This window comes from Condylura cristata, unplaced genomic scaffold, assembly GCF_000260355.1.
Source record: "Condylura cristata isolate star-nosed mole 26May11 unplaced genomic scaffold, ConCri1.0 scaffold00018, whole genome shotgun sequence".
Taxonomy (NCBI): domain Eukaryota; kingdom Metazoa; phylum Chordata; class Mammalia; order Eulipotyphla; family Talpidae; genus Condylura; species Condylura cristata.
In genome coordinates, this window is record NW_004567119.1 from 18460043 (window position 1) to 18468493 (window position 8451).

An 8451-nucleotide genomic window follows, 5' to 3' on the forward strand; every position below is an offset into this window, starting at 1 on the left:
TGCTTTATAAAACAACCTGTAAGAAGGAACTAAAATAAGTAATTTATTCCCTTGGCAAATATTTTTTAAATATCAACAATGTGTCAGGCACTGAAACTGGATAAAGTAGTAAGACAACATGGCTCACACAAATCTAAAATGACTGACACAGTGATATAATATATGTAATTATATTTAATAAAAATATTAAATTAACAAAAATGGTCCCTCAATACTGTGCTTTCTAACTTACAGTTAGAATAGTTTTAAGTCTCCAGGATTATAATTTTTGTTGCTTTCATTTATAAAACTTATCATGAAGTAATATTTGCATTCACTGCAGCATTATTCATCCATTCACAAATGAATTAAAAAAGAAAAAATAAAGTGGGGCCCTCCCTGGTGGTACAACCTGTTAAAGCACAGCAGTGAAGCTAGCCACAGCCACCTCAGCACTAGTTCAATCCCTGGTCAAGGAGGTGACCCACATGGCACAGCAGACCTCTCCTGTCTCACATGCTGCTCCCCTCAGCATACACCTCCTCGAACTACTTGTTCTGTTCCTCGCTCTGCCTCTGGTGATTCCTCTTACACCCTTGTACCTCTAGTCTGCACCCCAGTTTTGTATAAATAATAAATAAAATAAATCTTAAAAAATAAAAGGAAGTGTTTCAATTTTTTAAAACATGAGAAAATTTTGCCCTGTTATAACAAGGTAGTCTCCAGGAAAAGGGGAAGTTCCAGGTTCCCTGTCCCACCCAGAAGGAGGGTGGAGCTGAGCAGAGAAAAGAAGAGAAGAGAAGGAATCTGAAGAAGAATGAAGCAGAATGGAGAAGGAGAAGGAGAAGGAGACCTAAGGAAGCCACATGGAGCAGCATGCATGTGATGGCCCTGGGCTGGTTGAAAGAGATGTGGGCGAGAGACCTGTGGGGAGGTTGACTATGGCAGCGTTTATATTGATTTTGACTTTGCTCTTTTCCTCCCAGACCTGTCTGGCCATTTCTGACCCTTTTCTATGGGTCCCAGCCAGAAAGTGCTTTAGTCTCATGGCGGGCTTTCAGGCCTTGCTTTGGGCCAATCAATCCCTTTTGGATTGAATTTTGCCAACAAGGGGATGGGTAACTTCAGGTGTTTGATTTAGAAAATATATTCTTTGCCTTCTGTGTTGTATTCTCACTGTATTAAAGTTCCTTTCCACTAAAGTCTTACATGTTTTGTCTTGATGTGGTGGATAGCAGAACCTATTTAGAGCAGGCAGGTTTGGGGGTTCAGTGGTGCCCCTCTCCCTGCCCTGTAACACTGTGACAATATGAACCTTAAATTTATGCAAAGCAAAATCAGCTGCAGAAGGACAAATGCTGCATGAGTCCACCTGTGAGGCAGCTAAAAATTCCCAGAGATCCATGGCATTATGCCTATACAGTACAGTATTTGCACTAACAAGTCTATTGAGAGTAGAATTCATGGTAAGTATTCTTACAGTTAAAAAAGTTTTAATTCAACAAAATGCAGCACATGCTGCATTAAAATTAAGGCCAGATGTTTTAATTTTCTTTTTAATTTTTAAAAAAAGTTTATTTATGCATCCAAGAATTGCAGTTATTAGGCCAGAGGTGTGGAGGAGGAGGGGTGAGAGAGTTCACCAAAGGCAGAATGGGGAGAACAGGCAGATTGACCAAAATAGGAGGCTGAGGGTGTTATAGGGCACCCCGAATCTGTTAAGAGGATAGGGAGAGAGGGGCACCCCTAAAGCTCCCAAAACCTGCCTGCTCTAAGTGGGTTCAGCCATACGCCTCAACAAGACAAAACATATAAAACTTTAATGGAAAGGAACTTTAATACAGTGAGAATACAACACAGAAGACAAAGAATATATTTTCTAAATCAAACACCTGAAGTTACCCATCCCCTTGTTGGCAAAAGTCAATCCAAAAGGGATTGATTGCCCCAAAGCAAGGCCTGAAAGCCCACCATGAGACTAAAGCACTTTCTGGCCGGGACCCATAGAAAAGGGTCAGAAATGGCCAGACAGGTCTGGGAGGAAAAGAGCAAAGTCAAAATCAATATAAACACTGCCAGATTCAACCTCCCCACGGGTCTCTCACCCACATCTCTTTCAACCAGCCCAGGGCCATCACATGCCTGCTACTCCATGTGGCTTCTTTAGGTCTCCTCCTTCTCCATCCTGCTTCATTCTCTTTTCTTCTCTCCTTTTTCTCTGCTCAGCTCCACCCTCCTTCTGGGTGGGGCAGGGAACCTGGAACTTCCCCTTTTCCTAGGAACCCCCCTGTTACAAGGGGAGCAGTGGGCAGAAGAGACAAAAAAGGTCTGCAGTACCCTGTGGGTCAGCTCCCTGGCAGGGATAGAACTTGGACTGCAGTGGCTTTGGATTGCTTCACTGTGCTGAGATTTAATCCCTTGTGCCAGATATTTTAGATATACAAAGTGAGGCTGCTCTCCTTACTCTGGTATTCCAGAATGGTTTACTTACTGTCACAGAGTAAAAAATTTTTTTAAAGATTTATTTGTGCATACAGAAAGAACTGGGGCACAGGCCAGAGGTGCAGGGGTGGTGAGAGGATTCACCAGAGATAGAGTGGGGAGCAGAACAGGCCGACTGACAAGTACCACTGCTGAGGGGAGCAGCGGGCAGGCCAGGAGAGGTCTGCCGCGCAGTGTGGGTCACCTCCGGGGCAGGTGGGGATCGAACTCCTACGCAAGTGACTTTAGCTTCTTAGTGCTGTGCTTTAACCCGCTGCGCCACCAGGGGGGGCCCCACAGAGTAAAATTTTTAAAAATCCGTAAGAATCTCGCTCTTCCTAAACCAGCACGGAAAACAAGATCAGAAGCAAAACCCCAACGTGGCAGAAACCCCATTGGAAAGGATTTAATTAACAAAATGGGGAAGATGGCTGGAAGAGGCCCTAACAAGAGGTCTCCTCCCAGGCCCAGACCAGGAAAGCCCCAGGGAAGGCTGGGGGCTAGGGTTACTCTCCCACCTGCGTTGACACTGGCCTAGCCAGGACCTGTCTGCTCTGCCTCAGCCCCTCCCCCCCATATACAATTTTTACAAAACTAACCTGCCATTTATTTTAAACTTCTGGCACTCCTATTCTGGTTTGACACATTAACGGGTGCAAAACAAGATTTTAAGCACTTTAGGTAATTTTATTTGTTTTTCTTATTTTTAAACATTTTGTTATTTTTTTATTTTAATTTTGGCAAAAAGCAAAAAAACTACAACTCATAAGCACAATGAAAACCTTGTAGTGACAACAATGTTTCTTTACAGCATGGAATAGACCATAGCTGCAATCTTTACCTTTTACGCCTCTGCCATCCCCTCCTATAACTCAGGTGCAGAGCAGCGTAGCACAAAGTCCTGTCAATCCATGTTCTTTCAACCCCAAGAAGAGTTACCAGTCAGTTCGAAGAATCCCGGAAGGGTTCCCTATTCCTCCAGGAAGGCGTCTCACAGGTGCCCACGTTCTCATTTTCCAGGTTTCTGCCACAGCCCGTCCCCGGTCCATCTGGGTCACCAAAGTGGTCCTTGGCCTCACTCTGCGCTGTGGGTCCGCAGACTAAGGGGCAGTCAGTCAGAAGAGGCCGAGCTGTGGTCTTCTCCATCAAATCGGTGCTGTTCCACCAGGCTACACTCGCCTCCTTCCCTGGGGTCCAGATTGTATACATACAGGCAGCCATCAGAGGTGCCCACCAGTACCCGGGGAATCCCTTGAATGGTGGTCACTGAGCAGATGTTTCTGAGGCCACAGACTGGTAAGTGGACAGTGGCAAAGGCCCTGGCCTGGCCGCACATATCTGTCACCAGAGAGGCCAAGTAGCTGGTGGGAGCTGTGAGCATGCTCCCCAAGTGCCCGGCCCAGGTGTTGGGGCCCAGGGGCTTATCTTCCTCAGTCCAGAGTTTGAAAATGTGCACAGTCTCCGTGTTGCTGGAGGAGCAGAGGAACACACCGTCAGTGCTGAAGGCCAAGGAGTAGATGTCCACACAGCGCTTAATTCCTCTCCGGAACTCAAAGAGATTCTGCCCCTCTGGGATGGAAAACACCCGAATGACAGTCCCCTTCTGAGAAGCAGTGGCGAGTTTGGTTCCATGTGCGTCGAAGGCCAGTGCTGCCAAGCTACTGCGATGAGCCAGGATCCTGTCAGTACTTCTCAAGTTAAACGAGTCGAAGATGAGAGCCTCCCCCGTGGTAATGCCAGGGAACGCCAAGTAACTGTTTTCTGACAGTGCACACAGGCCTGCAGGGTTTGGGGGGGTGTCCCTGATGATATGCATTATCTCCTGATTCCGAATGTTGTATATATACAGAGACTCTTGCAGACACACGACTAACCTCTGCCGGTTCATCTTCACAGCCAGTATTCTGCTTGAATAGTAGTAGTTGCAGATCTCAGTGATTTTTTTCATGCAGAAAATGGTTAGCCTCCTGGGAGCCCTGGCGCTGACCACAGCCACTAAGTTGTTTGAGAAGGCGGTCTCTACAATGCACACATCTTCAACAGCAGCGTGTTCGTAGATTTGCTCCAACTTATCCACATTAGAAAGGGCAAAAATCTTGTAACCAGACTTACGTCCAACAAGCAAGGTCCAGTCCACAGAGAGATGGCCGACATCAGCTGCCCCCAGTGCATCTTCCACGTCTAGGTAGTCCTGGTGGAACGAGGCGAAGAGCAACTGGCTGGCTCCGGCCTCATCGCTGTCTCTCACCAAGTTCATGGTAGGCTCTCTTCTCACCTACGCAAGGGCGAGCGGGCGGGCAGGCACGCAGGGAGGAAGACAGGCAGGAGAGCAGGTCCTGATGGGTGGGCTGGGTGCTGCAACTGCCCCGCGTGTTCTCCTGAATCTTGCGGATAAAGCGCTTACGTCCTCCCCACCAGCTCCCTTTTATGCCCCCGCCCCGCCCTGAGTGCCTTCGCATCCCCGCCCCCTGCAGGCGGCGACTGAAAATCATTTGTATTGTACAACCAATGAGATGTTTTGGTAGAGAAAATTTTAAATCTGTACTCCTATTATCTAAAGATCTTGCTTTCTACTAATCTGTACTCATGCTATCTAAAAATGTTCAAGTCCTGGTGTCTCTCATTCCAAGTATATGCGTAGAGTGTGTGCATACATATAGACATACCTATATATACCATGTGCCGTATATATGCTTTTTGAACATGGGATTATAAACTAAAGTATGTGCCTTTCCCCATGTGCCATGTTTTATAAACATATTTTCTCTGTGTGTGGCGGCGGCATTATTTACAATAACCAAGACTTGGAAACAACCTTAAGCGTCCATTGATGGATGAAAGAGAAAAGACACGGTGTATCAAGATGGGGTATGCAGTCTTAAAAAAATGCAGTCTTAAGAAAATGAAAGCACACCATTTTTGACACGGTGGTTGGAACCCTGAGGGTATTATGCTCTGAAATACCAGAGAAAGACAAACACCTTCTGATCTCACTTATGGCAGAATCTTAAGAAAAACAAAAAATAAGATCACAGATACAGAGAACAAATTGATGGTTGCCAGAAGCCAGACAGGGGCAAGGGGGATGGCCCAAGAGTCAAGGGCTTCAAAAGGGACCAACTTTCAGATACAAAGTCTCAAGTTATGGGAAGGCATGTGCAGAACAGTGACTTATTAACAATACTATATTGTATATTCCAAGTTGCTAAGACAGTTAATCTTTAAAGGTCTAGTTGTGTAACTATGTATGATAATAGAAGTTACCTAGAATTACTGTGGTGGTCAGTATACAAATATCAAATCATTATCTTGTACACCTGTAAGTAATGTACTGTTATATGTCAATTGTTCTTCAATTTAGAGACGCCTGTTATGCCTGTTAACATACCGGTGTGTCAGTGAGCCATAGCTCAGTTAACCAGTGCCATATTTATCAAGCATTTAGTTTTGATTTCTTAATACCCAGCCACCACTGGCTTAGTATCTCTGTATAAGCTCTACACCACATTTGTCCTGTTTTCTGAAATGAATTCCTAGAATTACAATCATTGGATCAGAGTGTATGCACATTTTGAAGGAACTAGGTTGATATATAAGGCCAAATTACCCCCCTACACATTAGTTTCTATTGTTACAAATAGAAAAAACAGGCCCAAAATGCACTCCTTCAAGCTATGCCCTACCCAGATTTAATACATAACCTAAAAGTGGTTTCAACCTCCTCAAAGTATAATCTTAAACCAATCAGTCTGGAGTTTCCAGATCTGCATAGTAAGATAATCCACGTTGGTAAACTCCCTTTTCCATGAAGGGAAGGTGGCTTTACCTTAAATGATCTTTCTTTCTTTTGCTAATAACTTTCTCCTCCCCCTTTTTCTGACTAAAAACATTAGAATCTATCAGGGGAGAAAAAAAACTTCCTTTTATTAATGAGTTTATTCCTGAGTTTATTCCTGAGTTTATTAATCAAATGAATTCCTGTTATCTATTTCAAAATCGGTCAGCAAGAAAAATTGTTTGATTTAAATAGATGTTAATAGGATAAAAAAATCAGTAAACTCTTCTGTGATAATTGGTTTTATTGACTTAAAAATAGTTTCAAAAAATTTTTCAGTAATTTATATACCTTTGAAGTTTTTGATAAGTTAAATAATGAAACTCATTCACTATCTAGGTCATTTTCTAAAAAACATTAAGTACCAAACTTGGATTTACTTTTGAAGAAACTAAAAGACTTTGGGTCTGTTCAAAACTGTCTTAGGCAACCCTGAAAAACTGTATTAGGTGGTAAATGTTCTAGGAATTATGAAATTGTGTAGGTCTGCCAATCTAAAGAATGTTGACCTAACGATGGCTCACATTACCTCTTAGTTTTTCCATTAGAAATTAACTTATAAGAGTCAGGAAATACATTAAATATGTCATTGGAGCTACCAGAAATAACGTAACAAGTGAAGCATCCTGGTGGCTTCCCAGGCCAGGGAGCTGACCCACATGGCGAGGCAGACCTCTCCTGTCTTACCCGCTGCTCCCCTCAGCAGTGTATTTCAGTGGATCTGCCTGTTGTGCTCCCCACTGTCTGGTGAATCCTCTCACCCTCTGCATCTCTGCCTATATCCCAGTTCTTGTGTACATAAATAAATAAATCTTTAAAAATAAGTGAAGCATCCCTGTATACAAAAAAGTAAAATGTGTGTTTTACATAATAGAATTGATCATCTTTCATTTACTGTATCAACAAAATTACCTGTTCATAAGACATTGTGAAAGGCTTTCCCTTACCTTACAAGTATACTGCCTACCTAGAAAGCAAGGTCTCGTTTGTTATGAAAACAATATCATGTACTTCCTGTCATTTTTTTTCTTTTTTTTTTTAAGATTTATTTATTTATGCATACGGAACTTGGGGTACAGGCCAGAGGCACAGGGGCAGTGAGAGGATTCACCAGGAACAGAGTGGGGAGTAGAACAGACGGACTGATGAAGTACACTGCTGAGGGGAGCAGTGGGCAGGTCAGGAGAGGTCTGCCACACCATGTGGGTCACCTCCAAGGCCGGGATCGAACTCATGCTGGAGTGGCTTTAGCTTCTTAGTGCTGTGTTTTAACCCACTACTCCCCCAGGGAGGGCCCCTGTCATTTTCTTAAAGAGCCAAATTTTGTTTGCAACCACATAAACTTCTGTATTTAGTTTGGAAATCTTTCATTGCCACATCAGTATAATGGGAAAGTATTGATTTATAATCATCTGTGATCTCTTTCTGCTCCTGTTCAAAAGCTTTTGGTATTTTTTACAAACTTCCTCAAATCAAATTCTAAATGAATCCTTTGACTTTAAACTAATCTTGATAACAAGAATTATCAGAGGATCCCTGGAACTTCTCAAAAGATGTGGTCTCTCTCCTTATAAAAAGAGACATATTAGGGTGACTTGGTGATGGGAAGCACACGGGGATTACAATTGAAATGAAAAAAAAGTACAAAATGATGTAAAAATAAACTACTATATTATAAAAAAAAGAGACATATTAACCTTATTTGGCCTATTAAATTATATGGAGAGCATTGTCAAGTATGCAACACTAAGCCTTCTTGATATTCTATTTATGTAGATATGACTGTATCTGTTATAGAAATTACATGGAATTCCTGTAAGTCTGACATGTCTTGGTACAATGTTACTACAAGGAATTTTAAATATTATGTTGAAAATTTTCTGTTGCATCAAATGAACTCTGTCACATCTTTAAACTTGACCATACTTAAGCCTTTTGTATTTGTAATTATTGTTTTAGCAAGTGTTCCTATGAAGTACTTCATCTTCAAGTAGGTTCTGGAAGGACTATGGTGATTACTCTAGAATACAAATCTCTGGTGACTTTAAGATAATTAAATTGAAGAGCCTCCCTTGTGGCATAAGGGGTTGCTTCATAGCACAGCACTATGAAGCTATCAGCAACCACTGCAGCAGGAGTTCGGTCCCTGGTGCAGA

At 42.8% G+C, this 8451-nt stretch overlaps 1 pseudogene; it reads right to left on the bottom strand.

The window, feature by feature from the left end:
• Positions 1-3571: 3571 nt before the first annotated feature.
• Positions 3572-4717, bottom strand: LOC101622668 (annotated as a pseudogene).
• Between the last annotated feature and the right edge of the window lie 3734 nt (positions 4718-8451).